The sequence below is a fragment of the Rhinoderma darwinii genome, chromosome 2 (assembly GCF_050947455.1).
Source record: "Rhinoderma darwinii isolate aRhiDar2 chromosome 2, aRhiDar2.hap1, whole genome shotgun sequence".
NCBI classification, from domain to species: domain Eukaryota; kingdom Metazoa; phylum Chordata; class Amphibia; order Anura; family Rhinodermatidae; genus Rhinoderma; species Rhinoderma darwinii.
This window is the reverse complement of record NC_134688.1, coordinates 321,944,775-321,966,095: the sequence shown is the minus strand read 5'-3', so window position 1 is coordinate 321,966,095 and position 21,321 is coordinate 321,944,775. Positions and strand designations below refer to the sequence as shown.

Genomic DNA, 21,321 nt, shown 5'->3' with positions numbered 1-21,321 from the left:
AAAAAAATAAACAGAAAATCACATTGTCAAAATTATATATATTTATTTGCATTATGCACAGAGAAATAAGTATTTGATCCCTTTGGCAAACAAGACTTAATACTTGGTGGCAAAACCCTTGTTGGCAAGCACATCAGTCCGACGTTTTTTGTAGTTGATGATGAGGTTTGCACACATGTTAGATGGAATTTTGGCCCACTCCTCTTTGCAGATCATCTGTAAATCATTAAGATTTCGAGGCTGTCGCTTGGCAACTCGGATCTTCAGCTCCCTCCATAAGTTTTCGATGGGATTAAGGTCTGGAGACTGGCTATGCCACTCCATGACCTTAATGTGCTTCTTTTTGAGCCACTCCTTTGTTGCCTTGGCTGTATGTTTCGGGTCATTGTCGTGCTGGAAGACCCAGCCACGAGCCATTTTTAATGTCCTGGTGGAGGGAAGGAGGTTGTCACTCAGGATTTGACGGTACATGGCTCCATCCATTCTCCCATTGATGCGGTGAAGTAGTCCTGTGCCCTTAGCAGAGAAACACCCCCAAAACATAATGTTTCCACCTCCATGCTTGACAGTGGGGACGGTGTTCTTTGGGTCATAGGCAGCATTTCTCTTCCTCCAAACACGGCGAGTTGAGTTAATGCCAAAGAGCTCAATTTTAGTCTCATCTGACCACAGCACCTTCTCCCAATCACTCTCAGAATCATCCAGATGTTCATTTGCAAACTTCAGACGGGCCTGTACATGTGCCTTCTTGAGCAGGGGGACCTTGCGGGCACTGCAGGATTTTAATCCATTACGGCGTAATGTGTTACTAATGGTTTTCTTGGTGACTGTGGTCCCAGCTGCCTTGAGATCATTAACAAGTTCCCCCTGTGTAGTTTTCGGCTGAGATCTCACCTTCCTCAGGATCAAGGATACCCCACGAGGTGAGATTTTGCATGGAGCCCCAGATCGATGTTGATTGACAGTCATTTTGTATGTCTTCCATTTTCTTACTATTGCACCAACAGTTGTCTCCTTCTCACCCAGCATCTTACTTATGGTTTTGTAGCCCATTCCAGCCTTGTGCAGGTCTATGATCTTGTCCCTGATATCCTTAGAAAGCTCTTTGGTCTTGCCCATGTTGTAGAGGTTAGAGTCAGACTGATTAATTGAGTCTGTGGACAGGAGTCTTTTATACAGGTGACCATTTAAGACAGCTGTCTTTAATGCAGGCACCAAGTCGATTTGGAGCGTGTAACTGGTCTGGAGGAGGCTGAACTCTTAATGGTTGGTAGGGGATCAAATACTTATTTCTCTGTGCACAATGCAAATAAATATATATAATTTTGACTATGTGATTTTCTGTTTTTTTTTAAATATAATCTATCTCTCACTGGTAAAATTAACCTAGACTAAAAATTCTAGACTGTTCATGACTTTGACAGTGGGCAAACTTACAAAATCAGCAAGGGATCAAATACTTATTTCCTTCACTGTACATATACACACACACACACACACACACACACACACACACACACAATGCATTCGGAAAGTCTTGTGCTAAAATGACGAAAAATCTAGTTTTTCCTCATCATTCTGCACTCAATACCCCATAGTGACAAATAATTTGCCAATTTTTTGAAAAGGAAAAACTAAAAAATTGCATTGACATAAGTATTTAGACCCTTTACTCAATACTTAGTTGAAGCACCTTTGGCAGCGATAACAGCCTCTGGTCTTCTTGGGTATGATGCCACAAAGTTTGCACACCTGGATTTGGTGATTTCCTGCTATTCTTCTCTGCAGTTCCACTCAAGCTCTGTCAGGTTGGATGGGGACCGTCAGTGGACTTTTTCAGGTCTCTCTAGAGATGTTGGATTGTGTTAAATTCAGGGCTCTGGCTAAGCCACTCAAGGACAATCACAGAGTTATTCCTAAGTCACACCCATGTAGTCTTGGCTGTGTGCTTAGGTTTTTTGACGTGTTGGAAGGTGAACCTTCGGCCCAGTTTGAGGTCCAGAGCACTCTGGATCAGGTTAGCATTAAGAATATCTCTGTACTGTGCTCAATTCAACTTTTCCTCTATCCTGGCCAGTGTCCTTGTCCCAGCTGCTGAAAAATAGCCCCACAGCATAATGCTGCCACCACCATGAGCAGTGTCTGATTTCCTCCATACATGACGCTTAGAATTGAAGCCAAAAAGCTCAATGTTGGTTTCATCAAACCACAGAATCTTTTTTTTGCAAACGCCAGACGGGCTTTCATGTGTCTTTTACGGAGGAGAAGCTTCTTTCTGGCCACTCTGCCATAAAGCCCATATTGGTGGAGTGCTGCACTGAGCGTTGACCGTCTGGAAGTTCCACCCATCTGCACATAGGAACTTTGGAGCTCAGCCAGTGTGACCATTGGGTTGTTGGTCTCTTCTCTTACCATAGCCCTTCTCCCCCAATTACTTTGTTTGGTGGGGCGGCCAACTATAGAAAGAATCATGTGTCTAAAGGAGTGAGACAAGGTGTCAGCCTTCAAAGTCTTATCTCGAACACACATTTCTCGAATTAAGCATATAGGCGATTCACCCAGAGATGTTGGTCACAGGAATAGATAACTTGGGAGAGGCTTTGACGTTTGGCATCGTCCCACCTAAGGTTGTCTCTCCAACCAAACCTAGGTGCTGGAGTTTCCCGGCTTTTGTAGACACTGGCGCATGAAATGACCTTTAAAGCCGCAATACAGACACAGACCTGAAGAGCGTCTGCACTGTTTCTCCTGCTCTGACAATTTGATTCGGTCTATCTGCAGAGGTTCTTCAGGTAGAGTAACAGGAGGAGGCAATAGTGGTCTCTAGAACGAGGGTGCCAGTCTGTGGAAACGTCTCTACCGCCTAATCTCCTGAGCATGTTCCTGGATCCTCATGTTGACCCGGGTAGCCAACAGGATAAGAGCATCCAGGCTAGATGGAAGATCACGGGCTGCTAACATGTCCTTGATGTGCGAGGACAGTCCCTGCCAAAACGTCACTCATTGTTCCAAGCAAACTATGCTGCCAGTGAACGGAAGGAGATGGCATACTCTCCTACCTTTCAAGCAAGGGGAGTGGCCACTGCAGAGGATGTTCAATCCTCAAACACAGTACGAAAAAGTCTCTAGGTAAAACGGCAGGTCAGAGAATTCAGGGCCCTCTCGTTCCAAGTTTGGGTTTGCCCATGCCAGGGCCTTACCAGTGAGAAAGGAAATGATGAACGCTACCTTGGCCTCATCAGAGGGGAAGAGGTGAGCACGCAGTCTATAATTGACGGTACATTGGTTGAGGAAACCTCTACAGGCTCTAGGGTCACCGTCATAGCGGGGAAGAAGGGGCAGCGAAACTGTGGATCCGGAACAGAAAGGAGGAGTAACAGGTAGTGGAGTGGCAGCAGCAACCTGAAGAGGAGCAGGGGACTGATCCAGTCGGGCGATGATTGAGTTTACTGCCACGAGGAGTTGATCCTGGCATGCACGCAGGTCACCCACATCTGATTGCATCACCTAAACACCGGCCTTAGGTTAGCCAGAGGGTTCCACGGCCTGGGCGTACTGTCATGATCTAGGGGTATGTGGACCCACTAGGCCGCTCCACCGTAGTAGAGTTGCAGCTGGCCAAGTCACAGTCTATTGCAAAGTCTATACAAGAGGTTCGTAGCACAAGGGTACCTGAGATAGTCCAGATGGTGGTGGAGGCTCTGGTACTGAGGGGGCTAGATTTGGCAGGTTGCGTCAGACGTGGCGGATGATACCAGGAGTGGCAGATAACACCAGATGTGGTGTATACCAGCAGGCGGCACAACACGACTCCAACACTAGACAGGCTCATGAACTAAACACAGCACGGGATACAGGATACAGGTAGCAGGGCACGGGAACACTGGGAGCAGGACAACACTATGGGACCATTTGCAATAGGAACATGGGAAAACTACAACAACGCTCCAGCAAGGAGTGAAAGGGCAGAGCCCTTTTTATAGTCCATGGTGATTATGGCTACTTAAAGAGGCTCTGTCACCAGATTTTCAAACCCCTATCTCCTATTGCAGCAGATCGGCGCTGCAATGTAGATAACAGTAACGTTGTTGTTTTTTTAAAAACAAGCATTTTTGGCCAAGTTATGACCATTTTTATATTTATGCAAATGAGCCTTTCTTAAGTACAACTGGGCGTGTTTAAAGTTAAGTCCAAGTGGGCGTGTATTGTGTGTGTACATCTGGGCATTTTTACTTGTTTTACTAGCTGGGCGTTGTGAATGGAAGTGTATGATGCTGACGAATCAGCATCATCCTCTTCTCTTCATTACCACCCAGCTTCTGGCAGTTCACAGACACACAGCGTGTCCTCGCTCATCCGACGCGATGAAGTTCCTGTGGGAGGAAGTGAGTGACATCACAGCGTGATCTCGCGAGGACACGCTGTGTGTCTGTGCACTGCCAGAAGCTGGGTGGTAATGAAGAGAATTGGATGATGCTGATTCGTCAGCATCATACACTTCCATTCACAACGCCCAGCTAGTAAAACAAGTAAACACACCCAGATGTTACACACAATACACGCCCACTTGGACTTAACTTTAAACACGCCCAGTTGTACTTAAGAAAGGCTCATTTGCATAAATATAAAAATGGTCATAACTTGGCCAAAAATGCTCGTTTTTGAAAAAAAACCACGTTACTGTTATCTACATTGCAGCGCCGATCTGCTGCAATAGGAGATAGGGGTTTGAAAATCTGGTGACAGAGCCTCTTTAACCATATTTTACATGTGCTCGCGCTAGCCCTATAAGGTTGGGCATGAGCACGAAAGCGCACACACTATGGGACACTGCAGAGAGGACCGGAAGAGAGTGCTGGCGTCTCCTAGGAAGGAACTGCCGGCCAGCACTCACAAGTTCATGGCCACGGCCATCGAGGGGTGAGAAGGAACGACGGTCCACGGCGGTGGACGTTACATCCTGGTTGTTTCAAACTTCTTCCATTTAAGAATTATGAAGGCCAGTGTGCTCATGGGAAGTTTGTGCCGAAACATTTTGTTTACCCTTTTCCAGATCTGTGCCTCCACACAATCCTGTCTCTGAGCTCAACAGGTAGTTATTTCCTCCTCATTACTTGGTTTTTGCTCTGATATGCATAGTCAGCTGTGTGACCTTATATAGATAGAGGTGTGTCTTTCCAAATCATGTCCAATCAAATGAATTTACCACAGGTAGGCTTGAATCAAGGTGTAGAAACATTTCAAAGATGATCAAGTAAAATGGGAGGCCCCCCCAGAGATACATTTTCAAGAGTCATAGCAAAGGGTATGAATACTTATGTCCATGCAAAATTTGAGTTTTTCATTTTGCAAAAATTTCTACAATTCTTTTTTCAGGAGATGGAGAAAAGGCAGGAGTTACTAAATGGGTTCTTTGCTCTTTCTTCTGTTGTATATGCAGAGCTAGCTGATGTAGCCGGTGCCGGTGTTGTTGATACATAAATTAATATACAGAATTGTCTGAATGTAGATATGGTCCATGCTAAGTTAAATAAAATAAACGTGCACAAGGCTCCGGGACCATATGGGTTACACCCAAGAGTCCTTAAAGAAGTTAGTTTAGTTATTTCTGTCCCCCTCTTCTTCATATTCAGAGATTCTCTAGTGACTGGTATAGTGCCAAGGGACTGGCGCAGGGCAAAAGTGGTACCTATTTTCAAAAAGGGCTCTAGGTCCACCCTGCATAATTATAGACCAGTAAGCTTAACATCTATTGTGGGAAAAATGTTTGAGGGGCTATTGAGGGACTATATACAGGAGTATGTGACAATTTTTTTTTATTATAAGGCCTGATTTACACGAGCGTGAGCGTTTTGCGCACACAAAAAGCGCAGCGTTTTGCGTGCGCAAAAGGCACTTAACAGCTCCGTGTGTCATCAGCGTATGATGCGTGGCTGCGAGATTTTCTCGCAGCCGCCATCATTATGACACTCCGTTTGGATGTTTGTAAACAGAAAAGCACGTGGTACTTTTCTGTTTACATTCAGAGTTTGACAGCTGTTGCGCGAATCACGCAGTTCGCACAGAAGTGCTTCCGTGTGGCATGTGTGCTTTTCACGCACCCATTGACTTCAATGGGTGCGTGATGCGCGAACAGCGCACAAAGATAGGACATGTCGTGAGTTTTTTCCAGCGGACTCACGCTGAGCAAAACTCACGGACTGTCTGCATGCCCCCATAGAGTAATATAGGTGCGTACGACACGCGTGAAAAGCACGCGCCGTCTCACGCACGTATATCACGCTTGTGTAAACGAGGCCTAAGTGACAGCCAGCACGATTTTACTAAGCACAGAAGTTGTCAAACCAACCTGATTTGTTTTTATAAAGAGGTGAGTAAAAGCCTAGACAGAGGGGCCGCTTGAGATATAGTGTTTTTGGACTTTGCAAAAGCATTTGTCACTGTCCCTCACAGACGCCTAATGGGTAAATTAAGGTCTATAGGTTTAGAAAGAATAGTTTGTAATTGGATTGAAAATTGGCTCAAGCACCTTATCCAGAGAGTAGTGATCAATGATTCCTACTTTGAGTGCTCGCCGGTTAGAAGTGGTGTACCCCAGGGTTCAGTGCGGGTAGTGGCGGATCATCATTCGGGCAATTCAAACCACATCGGCCACCTCATGCCCGGTGGTGTTGCTAGCACCGGAGGGGGTCCCATTGCTAGTGACCGCCACATTTACTTGTATCTGCGTCCTCAGGATGCAGATACAGATGAATACTATAGGCTGCAGGCCATGTTGGGTTTGCATCCTATAAGATGCTGGGAGGACTCCCTGCGCAGGCTGGTGTGATGATGTCACTGAATCACGCTGGTCTGCGCATGCATCCTGACCAGAGCCTGTGCAGCCCTCCATCCGTCGCGAGAATGGGGTAAGGTAAGTACAATATATTTTTTTAAGGGGGGGGCTGTGTGGCAATATACCGGGGGGGGGGTGCTGTGTGGCACTATATACAAGGAAGGGAGGGCTGTGTGGCACTATCTTTTAGAGGGGCTGTGGCAATATATACAAGGGCGGAGGACTGTGGCGCTATCTGCAGGGAAGCTGTGTGGTGCTATCTGCAGGGTGCTGTGTGTGTGGCGTTATCTGCAGGGGGCTGTGTGTGTGTGTGTTTGTGTGTGTGGCGCTATCTACAGGGGGCTGTGTGTGGCGCTATCTATAGGGGGCTGTGTGTGGCACTATCTACGGGGGGCACAAAGGGGGTATGGTTACTGATGGGGCACTTTTACTGCTTCGAGCACTGAGGGACCATTATTACAATCTGGGGCACTGTGGATTATGAATCTGTTTAAAGGATGAAGTTTAGGTGTGGGGGCTGCTGGAAAAGCGAGAAACCAACATGTCTGTGTGTCAAATTCCGCAGAGATGAGTGGTGACTGAAATAAGTCGTCACAGGGGTCTGGGCTGGATGGAGAGAAAAAAAGGGAAATTGAACGACTAATCAGAGAATACATCACCTCTGAGCCACTAGATATAAATGTGCTGTAATCACTTATATCGTCTGCAGAGCTCCTGTGTATAACTGGCATCTACCACTATATGGTCACTATATGCAAGTAATATTGTTTTTTGTATAGTGGATTTTATTCAGTAATATTATGGGGGTATTATTCAGTCACTATGTGGTTATGGTGTGGTGGTATTATTCAGTAACAGTATGGGGGAATTATTCGGTCACTATGTGGTTATGGTGTGGCAGTATTATTCAGTATCAGTATTAGGGTATTATTCAGTCACTATGTGGTTATGGTGTGGTGGTATTATTCAGTAACAGCATGGGGGAATTATTCAGTCACTATGTAGTTATGATGTGGCAGTATTATTCAGTATCAGTATTAGGGTATTATTAAGTCACTATGTGGTTATGCTGTGGTGGTATTATTCAGTGACAGTATGGGGGTATTATTCGGTCACTATGTGGTTATGTTGTGGTGGTATTATTTGGACCTTATATTGTGTTATTATTGGTAATATTGGTCTTACAATAGCACATTGTGTTCAGCAACATTATGCAGGTAATATTTAATCTGGTGTAGTTGTATGATATAATAACTGTATATGTGTATAGAAATTTTTTTTGTGTGAGAGGGGAACATATGATTTGGGGCTTGCAACTCTCCTGGACGGGCTAGAAATCAGCAGTTTTCTGCACACCGCATTCTGAATTGACTGCATTATTGATATAGTAAGGGTGTGTTCACATCTGCGGCGGGGTTCCCTTGATTGCTTCTGTCAGACCTTTCCATCGGAGGAACCCATCAAGGGAAAGGCAAACGGAAAATGTAACTTCCGTTTGCATTACCAATGATTTCAATGGTAATGTTTCCTTTGCACATGGTTTAAGTTTTTCTCCCCTCCATAAGCTTTCTGTTTTTTTGGCAGAATAAATAGCGCAGTGGACTCATAGTCTTTCTAATGAGAGCATACACTGCTCGGAGGAATGCCGATCAGAAACAAAGTGGCACAGCGCTCACCGGAGCTCTCACCCGAGACCTTCCGCTTTGTTTAAGCGATCAGTGAGGGCCACAGCACTTGGACCCCGACCGATCAAAACTTCTGACTATGACATGTAAAACTTTTTTTTAACAGTTTAGTTAAACTTTAAAGAGAGGTGTTAACATTTTTAATTTGATATGTTAAAGGCTGTGTGCACCTTTTAAAAAGTACTTTTTGATATACAGCCACTTTGTATCCTGAATACAGAGCACCTGTATCTAGCACTAAAACCTGTACCGTCAGGTCCGCAGGACTGACTGGTTCAGTGACAGCGAGTCCTGTGTGGATCGAGCGGTTATTGATCACATCTAAGTTCATACACTACAGTTTTATATTTAAAAAAAATTATTAATAGGTATGTTTGTTTTAAAGTTTTAATAACATTTCAAAGAAGAAAATCGTTGTTTAGGCATCTCTCAAAGGGAAAACAGGGTGGGGGGTTGCATTGCGTGTAAGGAAGAAGGAGGGCACCCATGTTGTGTCGACAGCCAGGGGCCATGGTACACATAATCGGCCACTAAGTGCAGGGACCACTATTATTCAACTTATTTATTAATGATGTAGAGGATGGGATCAATAGCACTATTTCTATTTTTGCAGATAACACTATGCTATGTAGTATTGTTCAGTCTATGGAAGATGTTCGTAAATTACCAGCAGATTAGGACACACTGAGTTATTGGGCATCCACTTTGCAAATCAGCTTTAATCTATATAAATGTAAAATTATGCATCTGGGTACCAACAATCTGCATGCCCTAGAGGGAGCTATACTGAGAAAATCACTTGTTGAGGAGGATCTGGGCGTACTTGTAGATCATAGACTAAATAACAGCATGCAACGTCAATCTGCTGCATCTAAGGCCAGTAAGATATTGTCATGTATTAAAAGAGGCATGGACTCGTGGGACAGGGATATAATATTACCACTTTACAAGGCATTCTAGCCTCATCTAGAATATGCAGTTCAGTTCTGGGCTCCAGTTCATAGAAAGGATGCCCTGGCTGTAAAGGATCTGCCAGGCACAGCTTCTGTGTCAACGCCCACAGGTAATCAGTCTGCACCTGCCTCTATGTCTGTGAGACTGACTCCATCTTCCACCACTCAGGATGGCAGGCTTAGGAGTGGGAGAGCCTATCACAGCCTGGCCAGACGGAGCTAGTTCCTGCCCTCTGTCTATTTATACCTGCCTTTCCTGTTCCTCCTTGCTTGTGATTCTTCTCGTTTGGTTTCCTGGCCCTGCTGCAGCTTCTTGAACTATTTGTCCCTGCTTCATACTGACCCTGGCTTACTGACTACTCTCCTGCTCTGCGTTTGGTACCTCATACACTCCTGGTTTGACTCGCCTTGTTCACTACTCTCCTGCTCTGCGTTTGGTACCTCGTACACTCCTGGTTTGACTCCGCTCGTTCACCACTCTTGTTGCTCACTGTGTTGCCGTGGGCAACTGCCCCATTTCCCTTAGCTTCTTTGTACCCTTGTCTGTTTGTCTGTCGTGCACTTTTTGACCGTAGGGACCGTCGCCCAGTTGTACCCCGTCGCCTAGGGCGGGTCGTTGCAAGTAGGCAGGGACTGAGTGGCGGGTAAATTAGGGCTCACTTGTCTGTTTCCCTACCCCCATCATTACATAATCACAAGCCCATATACCTAGTCTCCCTGGTCCCTGACACTACTATGGACCCCCTTGAGACCCTGGCTCAGCAAATGCAGGGTCTCTCCCTACAGGTCCAGGCCCTGGCTCAGAGGGTCAACCAGCCTGATGCTACCATGGTAGTGCCCCTCACCTCACCTCTTGAACCCCGCCTCAAGTTGCCTGACCGGTTCTCAGGGGACCGGAAGACTTTTCTCTCCTTTCGGGAGAGTTGTAGGTTCTATTTTCGCTTAAAGCCCCACTCCTCAGGTTCTGAGAGCCAGCGGGTGGGTATAATTATGTCCCGGCTCCAGGAAGGGCCCCAAGAATGGGCCTTCTCCTTGGCTCCTGACGCCCCTGAACTTTCCTCCGTTGATCTTTTTGACGAGACTGACAAGACTGCCTTTGCCGAGAGTCAGCTGGTGACCTTACGTCAGGGTAAGAGACCTGTTGAGGAGTATTGTTCTGACTTTAGGAAGTGGTGCGTATCTTCTCGGTGGAATGACCCTGCCTTAAGGTGCCAGTTTAGGTTGCGTCTGTCGAACGCCCTGAAAGACCTGCTAGTTAGCTATCCCTCTTCTGACTCCCTAGACCAGGTTATGGCTTTAGCGGTACGACTTGACCGACGTCTTAGGGAACGACAACTTGAACGTTTTTGTGTTTTCTCCTCTGACTCCCCCATGATGCCTCCCGAGGTTCCGTTGCTTCGTTCTTCCACGGAAGACTCGGAGGTACCTATGCAACTCGGGTCCTCCGTGTCCCCCCAACAACGTAGAGAGTTCCGCAGGAAGAATGGTCTCTGCTTCTATTGTGGGGATGACAAGCATCAAGTTTGCTCTTTCTGAGCTTGGTGGTTTAAGTGGCTTGTGAACTAAGTGGAGTTCTAAAACCGGATTGTGTTGCTGTACTTCTGTATTGTGTTGCTGTATTTCTGTGTTTGTGAATCTGTTTTGATTGCTAGCAAATAGAAGATAGCAAAAACTCACACAATTTTAAAAAAAAAAATTTGTAAATTTTTTTTTTTTTTTTTTTTCCCTTGCAGATTCGTTCCAGCTGAACAGCTGACGAGGGGGAAGGGGTTAACTGGACACAGATTCGTTCCAGCTGAACAGCTGACGAGGGGGAAGGGGTTAACTGGACACAGGTGGTATAAATTAGTCAGCAGACCTCATTTTGAGCTTGCTCTTTCTGAGCTTGGTGGTTTAAGTGGCTTGTGAACTAAGTGGAGTTCTAAAACCGGATTGTGTTGCTGTACTTCTGTATTGTGTTGCTGTATTTCTGTGTTTGTGAATCTGTTTTGATTGCTAGCAAATAGAAGATAGCAAAAACTCACACAATTTTAAAAAAAAAAATTTGTAAATTTTTTTTTTTTTTTTTTTCCCTTGCAGATTCGTTCCAGCTGAACAGCTGACGAGGGGGAAGGGGTTAACTGGACACAGGTGGTATAAATTAGTCAGCAGACCTCATTTTGAGCTTGCTCTTTCTGAGCTTGGTGGTTTAAGTGGCTTGTGAACTAAGTGGAGTTCTAAAACCGGAGTTGAAAAGAGGAGTTGAAGCCCCAGTAAGTACTCTTCTTTTCTTTTACTTTGACAATTGTTCGCTGTTTTGGTGTAACTTGGATAATGGATAGCAAGATTGGAGGTTTTCTTCAGTGCACAGTTTGTCATATGTATACACGACTGGAGCCGGAGTTCCAGGGTGAATATCTCTGTGGCAGATGTGAGCATGTTGTTCACCTGGAAGCTCGTATTAGAGATCTGGAGGAGCAGAATGCAACACTGAGGAGGATAGACAATTTTGAGCGGAGCTTGCTGCTCACAGAGCATGCAGTTAGTGGGTTAGAACTGGAGGGTGAAGACATGGGTGAGCAGGATCAGGTAAGTAGCTGGGTTAATGTAGTTAGGGGCAGTAGAAAGGGGTCAAAGACAAGGAAGGCCGATCCGGTTTCTGGCATTCCAAGCAAAATTGCCAGGTTGGGTGATGATGCGAGGGTGTCAGTCTCAGAAAAGGCAGCCCTAGTGGATACTGATCTCCCTAACAGCCGGGAGAACAGCCCAGCTAGTAGTCGGCGGGATGGTAATGCAGGCAAGCCAAGACAATTGATAGTTGTAGGGGATTCTATAATCAGGAAGACGGATAGAATAATTTGTCGCCAAGACCGCCTCAACCGAATGGTTTGCTGTCTCCCTGGTGCCAGGGTTCGGCATGTGGTGGAACGGGTGGACAAATTGCTGGGAGGGGCTGGTGATGATCCAGCTGTCGTGGTCCATGTCGGTACCAACGACAGAATAAATGGTAGGTGGAGGAGCCTTAAGAATAATTTTAAAGAACTAGGCTACAAGCTGAAGGGAAGGACCTCCAAGGTTGTATTCTCAGGAATACTGCCTGTGCCATGCGCATCACAGGAAAGACAGCGGGAGCTTAGGGAGTTAAATGCATGGCTGAAGTCTTGGTGTAGAGGAGAAGGATTTGGGTTCCTAGAGCACTGGGCTGACTTTTCATTGGGGTACAAACTGTATTCTGCAGATGATTTGCACCTAAATGGAAGGGGGTCCGCTGTGCTGGGGGAGAGAATTCTAGCTGGGGTGGCGGAGTATTTAAACTAGGGCTGAGGAGGGAGGTCAATGTAGAAAAAAAAGGGGTAGCCAGGTTAGAGAGGGGTCAGACTATATTGGTGGGGGGAGAAACAGAATGTGGGGAGAGGACTAGACAACAAGATAAGGAGATCCTTTCGTTGCAAAACATCAGTGTAAATAAAAAGGACCGATTAATGTCAAATCACATTTCTGATAATAAAAGTGAAAAACTGACAGGCAAGTTAAAGTGTATGTTCACAAATGCCAGAAGTCTAGCAAGCAAAATGGGGGAGCTGGAGGCCTTGATACTGGAAGAAAATATAGATATAGTTGGTGTTGCTGAAACATGGCTGGACTCTTCACATGACTGGGCTGTAAATCTACAGGGTTTTACACTTTTTCGTAAAGACAGGACAAATAGGAAAGGTGGTGGTGTATGTCTGTATGTGAGAAGTGATATGAAGGCGAGTGTGAAAGAGACAATAGTGGGTGAAGACTGTGAGGAGGTTGAAACCTTGTGGGTGGAACTAGAAAAAGAGGTAAACACTGAAAAAATTACTTTTGGTGTAATCTATAGACCCCCCAATATAACTGAGGAGATGGAAGGTCAGCTATATAAACAGATGGAGCGGGCTGCACAGGCGGGTACTGTAGTGATAATGGGAGATTTTAATTTCCGGGATATTAATTGGTGTCATGGTTCGGCTTCAACTGCAAAGGGGAGACATTTCCTCAACCTGTTGCAGGAAAATTTTATGGGCCAGTTTGTGGAAAACCCGACTAGAGGTGAAGCTCTGTTGGATCTGGTCATTTCTAATAATGCAGATCTTGTTGGGAATGTCAATGTTCGTGAAAACCTCGGTAACAGTGATCATAATATAGTTACATTTTACCTATACTGTAAAAAACAAACGCAGGCTGGGAGGGCAAAAACATTTAATTTTAAGAAAGCCAATTTCCCCAGGATGAGGGCTGCAATTCAGGATATAGACTGGGAAGAACTAATGTCAAATAATGGAACAAATGATAAATGGGAGATTTTCAAATCTACTTTGAGTTATTATAGTGCAAAATTTATTCCTACAGGTAATAAGTATAAACGACTCAAATTAAACCCCACATGGCTTACACCTTCTGTGAAAGGGGCAATACATGACAAAAAAAGGGCATTTAAAAAATACAAATCTGAGGGTACAGCTGTAGCCTTTGTAAAATATAAAGAGCTTAATAAAATCTGTAAAAATGTAATAAAATTAGCAAAAATACAAAATGAAAGGCAGGTGGCCAAGGATAGTAAAACAAATCCTAAAAAATTCTTCAAGCATATAAATGCAAAAAAGCCAAGGTCTGAACATGTAGGACCCCTAGATAATGGTAATGGGGAGTTGATCACAGGGGATCAAGAGAAGGCAGAGTTACTAAATGGGTTCTTTAGCTCTGTATATACAACAGAAGAAAGAGCAGCTGATGTAGCCGGTGCCAGTGCTGTTAATCTATCAGTTGATATACTGAATTGGATGAATGTAGAGATGGTCCAAGCTAAATTAAATAAAATAAATGTGCACAAGGCTCCGGGACCAGATGGGTTACACCCTAGAATTCTTAAAGAGCTTAGTTCAGTTATTTCTGTCCCCCTTTTCATAATATTCAGAGAATCTCTAGTGACTGGTATAGTGCCAAGGGACTGGCGCAGGGCAAATGTGGTGCCTATTTTCAAAAAGGGCTCTAGGTCTTCCCCGGGTAATTATAGACCAGTAAGCTTAACATCCATCGTGGGGAAAATGTTTGAGGGGCTATTGAGGGACTATATACAGGATTATGTGACAATAAATAGCATTATAAGTGACAGCCAGCACGGTTTTACTAAGGACAGAAGTTGTCAAACTAACCTAATCTGTTTTTATGAAGAGGTGAGCAGAAGTCTAGACAGAGGGGCCGCTGTGGATTTAGTGTTTTTAGACTTTGCAAAGGCATTTGACACTGTCCCCCATAGACGCCTAATGGGTAAATTAAGGACTATAGGTTTAGAAAATATAGTTTGTAATTGGATTGAGAATTGGCTCAAGGACCGTATCCAGAGGGTTGTGGTCAATGATTCCTTCTCTGAATGGTCCCCGGTTATAAGTGGTGTACCCCAGGGTTCAGTGCTGGGACCACTATTATTCAACTTATTTATTAATGATATAGAGGAAGGGATTAATAGCACTATTTCTATTTTTGCAGATGACACCAAGCTATGTAATATAGTTCAGACTATGGAAGATGTTCATGAATTACAGGCAGATTTAAACAAACTAAGTGTTTGGGCGTCCACTTGGCAAATGAAGTTTAATGTAGATAAATGTAAAGTTATGCATCTTGGTACCAACAACCTGCATGCATCATATGTCCTAGGGGGCGCTACACTGGCGGATTCACTTGTTGAGAAGGATCTGGGTGTACTTGTAAATCATAAACTCAATAACAGCATGCAGTGTCAATCAGCTGCTTCAAAGGCCAGCAGGATATTGTCGTGTATTAAAAGAGGCATGGACTCGCGGGACAGGGATGTAATAATGCCACTTTACAAAGCATTAGTGAGGCCTCATCTAGAATATGCAGTTCAGTTCTGGGCTCCAGTTCATAGAAAGGATGCCCTGGAGTTGGAAAAAATACAAAGAAGAGCAACGAAGCTAATAAGGGGCATGGAGAATTTAAGTTATGAGGAAAGATTGAAAGAATTAAACCTATTTAGCCTTGAAAAAAGAAGACTAAGGGGGGACATGATTAACTTATATAAATATATTAATGGCACATACAAAAAATATGGTGAAATCCTGTTCCTTGTAAAACCCCCTCAAAAAACAAGGGGGCACTCCCTCCGTCTGGAGAAAAAAAGGTTCAAGCTGCAGAGGCGACAAGGCTTCTTTACAGTGAGAACTGTGAATTTATGGAATAGCCTACCGCAGGAGCTGGTCACAGCAGGGACAGTAGATGGCTTTAAAAAAGGGTTAGATAATTTCCTAGAACAAAAAAATATTAGCTCCTATGTGTAGAAATTTTTCCTTCCCTTTTCCCTTCCCTTGGTTGAACTTGATGGACATGTGTCTTTTTTCAGCCGTACTAACTATGTAACTATGTAAGTGAACAATTGTCCTAGGCGTAGGAATAAGCAGCCGGAAAACTTCCGCGCCTAAGTGATCATCGGGGAGGTCACATGGGCGCACAGGTATTTCCCGTAAATATGAAACGTAATAAAATCTTGCTTCCCTTTCAGGTCTCTTTTGGTGGTAGGTCTGCTACCGGCAGTGCCTTCGTGGATTCAGGGTCTTCTGCTAATATCATGTCTGTGGAATTTGCTATGTCTCTAGCTATGCCTTTGATTGATTTGCCTAAACCTGTCCCGGTAGTGGGTATCGACTCCACTCCTCTTGCTAATGGTTATTTTACACAGCATACCCCTGTTTTTGAACTCCTTGTTGGGTCCATGCATTTGGAGCAGTGCTCTTTACTGTTGATGCAGGGATTATCGTCCGATTTGGTTTTAGGCCTTCCCTGGTTGCAGTTGCATAATCCCACGTTTGACTGGAATACTGGGGATCTTACCAAATGGGGTAATGAATGCTTGATGTCATGTTTTTCTGTTAATTCTATTTCTCCCCCTGAGGAGGTGAACACGCTACCTGAGTTTGTTCAGGACTTCGCTGATGTTTTCTCTAAGGAGGCCTCCGAAGTGTTACCTCCTCATAGAGAATACGATTGCGCTATCGATTTGGTACCAGGAGCTAAGCTCCCTAAGGGTAGGATATTTAATCTCTCTTGTCCCGAGCGTGAAGCCATGAGAGAGTATATCCAGGAATGCCTGGCCAAGGGTTACATTCGCCCCTCTACCTCTCTGGTAGGTGCTGGCTTCTTCTTCGTAGGGAAGAAGGATGGTGGTCTTAGGCCATGCATTGACTACCGTAACTTGAATAAGGTCACTGTAAGGAACCAGTATCCCCTTCCTTTGATTCCTGATCTCTTTAATCAGGTTCAGGGGGCCCAATGGTTCTCTAAGTTTGATCTACGGGGGGTGTATAACCTTATCCGCATCAAAGAGGGGGATGAGTGGAAGACTACGTTTAACACACCCGAAGGTCATTTCGAATACCTCGTCATGCCCTTTGGTTTGTGTAATGCTCCCGCGGTCTTCCAGAATTTCATAAATGAGATTTTCGGTTCAATCATTTTTATTGTTTTTCAAAGTAAAGAACAAATGCTTAAATCAACAATACAACTTGCAGCAACATTACAAGAGAAAAGCAGCAGTTCAACAGAGTATATAATTTTCAGCAAATTTGTTTTGCGAGTAATTATATTTATTATCAAATATATACTTTTTATACTTTTTTTTAGGGCTATATTTTAATGCATAAAGGATTATCCGACCAACACTTCCAAGTTTCAGTAAATTTAGGATAAGAAAAGTTCCCATAAGCTATAATCTTTTCAAATGCATAGGAGGTATTTATTAACGTTATTAATTCTTATAGAATAGGTGATTCTGCACTCTTCCAGTATCTGGTCACTACCAATAACCATAACCAAAATTTTACAAGTTAACATTCTGAATTTGGCAGAAACAACATCCATTCGGAGAAGAAGTAAAGCTAGATGAGGGGATGGCGGGATCTTGATATTAATCAGTGATTCCATCAAGTTAAACACCCCTTGCCAATAGTTTGTTATCCTAGGGCAGTCCCACAAAATGTGTAATAGCGAGCCTTTGTGATCGCATCCTCTCCAACACTTATCCTTTACATTTGGGAACATTATGTGTAACTTATCAGGAGTGTAATACCATTGTAAATTAGTTTTAATAGCAGCCTCCACCTGAGAGCTATATTGCAAGGAGCTGTGAATTAATTTATAAGCTTTCTTCCATTCTCCTTCGTTAAAGGTTGCGTCTAGAGATCTCTCCCATGCTCGCATGTTACGAGTTTTATAGAATTCTGCATTGACATTCAATACATTAAGAATCCCCTTCAGTAACTTAGCGGATTTGTTAAGCGTAACAAACAGTGTCAGGTTGCATACTGGGTGTACATTGTGCAGCGTAGCCATAAAATGTCTGATCTGTAGATATTTAAAAAATTCTGTCTGTGGAAGAGAAAAAGTATGCTTTAAATATTCAAAGGAGCCTAAGCCTAAGCTTCCGTATAGATGTGACATCCGGGATATTCCTCCAGACTTCCAGTTCGCTAAGTTTAGGTCAGGTATAGCTAGTTCTAGGATGTCAATAGGAATGTGTGAATTTTGAAGAGGACGGCGGTCAGATGAGTGTTTATGAATATAAGGCCAGCAATCTAAAGCCGCTTTAGTTAGTGGGGAAATATTGGAGGGTATGGTAATATTCCATAGTTCTAAAAACAGGAGAGCTTTCAAATTTGAAGGGAAAACATAGGACGATTCAATCTGAACCCAATGAGTAGTGAGGTCTTCCCTCCATCCCGTGCCCAGAAGTGTTACTAAAGTGGACGAGTAGTAATTATAGATGTCTGGGATCCCCAGTCCTCCTATTCTTTTATCTCTGATTAGAGTATGGGATGAGATACGTGGTTTGTGATAGGACCAGATAAATCCTAGTATAGCCTTTTGAATACATTTGAATTTTTTTTTAGGAACAGCAATTGGAACCGTTCTAAATAGGTATAAGAGCTTGGGTAAAAGCAGCATTTTGAAAGCAGCAATTCTGCCTATCCATGAAACTTCCGTTTTGTGTAGCCTAGTCATTTCTGCTTGTACACTTTGTTGGAGGGGTTCGTAATTAGCTTGGTATAAAGATTTGTGTGACGGCATCAGAGAGATACCTAAATACTTAATGTTACGCTCCTGCCAGTCAAACGGGTGTTTATTCTGGAGAAAATGTAGTGTTGAGACTGAGATCTTTAGTGGGAGTATTTGAGACTTCTGTGTATTGAGTTTATACAAGGAAATCTGACCAAAATTTCGGATACATTCCATAGATGCTTCTAAAGAGTCTTCCGGTGAAGATAACGAAAGGATAATATCATCAGCGTATAGCAAAATCGTGTGGGTTCGGTTTCCTATACGAATTCCATGGATATTAGGGTGTGTTCTAAGGAGTTGTGCTAGGGGTTCCATTGATAGAATAAACACTAGGGGGGAGAGAGGACACCCCTGTCTGGTGCCATTTGAGATATGGAAACTATCCGAAAGTACTCCGTTGGTGAACACCTTAGCTGAGGGACAAGAATATAGTGCTCTAATAGCCGCAAGAATTCCACCTTTAAACCCCATTTTTTCTAATGTGGTGAAAGCATATTTCCAATGAATGCGGTCAAATGCTTTTTCAGCATCAAGCGCTAACATTACTGCAGGTGTGTGTGATCGTTCGATAGCGTGCAACAAACCCAAAACTCTACGCGTGTTATCTGACCCTTGCCTTCCTTTTATAAACCCAACCTGATCTTCTCCTATTAGCAATGGCAATAAAGTGAAGCGTCTCAAGGCCAAAATCTTGGCGTATATCTTAACATCTACGTTTAGTAGAGATATAGGGCGAAAATTTTGAGGAGTATCCATAGATTTCCCTGGTTTTGGAATGGTAACGATTAACGCCGTTTGGTTTTCTGCTGGCATAGACCCTGAGTCCATGGCTGTCCGATAAAATCTACCCATAAATGGCAGTAGAATTTCCTGCATTGATTTGTAATACATGTTGGTAAGTCCATCTGGACCTGGAGACTTTCCCATTGGCATCGACTGGATTGCCGCTGATATTTCCTTATCCACTATCGGGGAGTTTAAGGTTTGTATTTGACTCTCAGAAAGTTGTGGTAAGTGTATTTTACGGAGGAAGGACTGGATGTCCTCCTCGGACGGATGGGGTGAGAAAGGATCATTTCTCAGATTGTACAGGGACGAATAGTATTCTTTGAATTGGTTTGCAATATCTGTGGGATGAATGCGCTTTGCTTTGGTATGGGGATCTATCAGGAATAGGATCCTGGACTTTTGATATTGCAACTTAAGCCTTGACGCTAACAATTTACCTGCTTTATTGTTCTGAGAATAATACCTAGCCTTTGTTTTTTTAAGATTCTTTTCATATTCAGAGAGCAAGCTATATCTAAGTTGTTGTCAAAGGGTAACAAGCCATTCAGTTGTGATGGAGGAAATTGCCGCTAGCCTTTGTTTTTTTACTTTATGGCCTAATCGAATTAGAGTGCCTCTAATAAATGCTTTATGGGCATTCCAAAGGGTAAAAGCATTAATTTGTGAAGTATCATTTTTTTGGAAATATTCTCGAAGGTCATCCACTATTACTTGTTTATGGTCCGAATGAGACAGAAGGAAGGGATTACATCTCCAAAGATATGTTGGGGTACACGTATTATTATCTACCAGGGTCAAAGTGATTGCTGCATGATCAGACCATTTTATGGACTCAATAGTTGTGTTCTTAGCAGTAAGGAGCAATTCTTTCTCTATTACGAACATATCAATACGGGAATAACTATTGTGAACTGAGGAATAATAAGAGTAATCTCTTTCTGTGCTGTGTTGTGCTCGCCATACATCATATAGCTCATGCTGCCAAAGCAAAGGGCCAAGCTGTGACTGTAGTTGCCTTACGGGGTTTGTTGTATCCAAGGAGGTATCTATTATAGAGTTGAAGTCTCCGCACAATATTACTTTGCCCTTTCTGAATTTGTTTATAAGCCTAAATATTTTATGGAAGAAGCGACTTTGATGCCTGTTGGGGGCATATACATTAACCAAGGTATACGTTACATTATTAATTATGCAAGTCAGTATAAGAAATCTACCCTGTGGATCAGTATGGTTCTGAATCAGTTGGAACGACACAGTATTTTTTACAGCAATCAGAACCCCTCTTGACTTACTATCAAAGTGTGACTGGAATATGTGTGGGAAAACCTGATGGTGAATACGAGTCGCATCTTTTGACAGAAGATGCGTCTCCTGTACACAAAAAATATCACAGGCTAGCGATTGTGATTCTCGCCACATATGTGCCCATTTATGTGGGCTGTTGAGGCCATTAACATTCAATGATGCTAACTTCAAAGCCATTTTTTACAATGTAAAGTAGCTGATGACAGCAGTCCTACCAAGGACGTGTGTATCTCCCTATTTAGCCCCTTAGGATAATAAGTAATACTATACAAGCCTGTCTGATGCTTGGAACTTCTGTTATACCTGCTGCTGAAACATTAATAAAAAGAGAAAAAACACAGTAAACAAAAAAACTGTATAACACAAGAACAGATCACACTGTTTAGCTCATTGGGGGGAAAAAAAATCTCAGTCAGCTTGAAGTCAAAACCAAGTAGCCACTACTGCACCAAAGTAGTTGGGCCTCCATAAGGATCCGTCGACTAACTCATTCCTGACATAACTGACTTGGACAAATGTAATATAACACAGGCAAAGAAGTGTCCTTTCAACGTTTCCTTTGCTTGCGATGTTTAGCCTGCCGCCAATCTTCCTGCACTCTAGTGGGAGGGCGGATAGGAGGTTGATCCTGAAAAAGTGCCTGAATGTTCCATGTTTTCAATATAGCCACTCCTTCATG

General features: G+C 43.6%; 1 protein-coding gene across 1 annotated transcript in view; it reads right to left on the bottom strand.

The window, feature by feature from the left end:
• The window catches only part of OPTC (opticin), a 92,508-nt gene that overhangs the window by 660 nt on the left and 70,527 nt on the right, over positions 1-21,321 (bottom strand). The window lies entirely within an intron of this gene.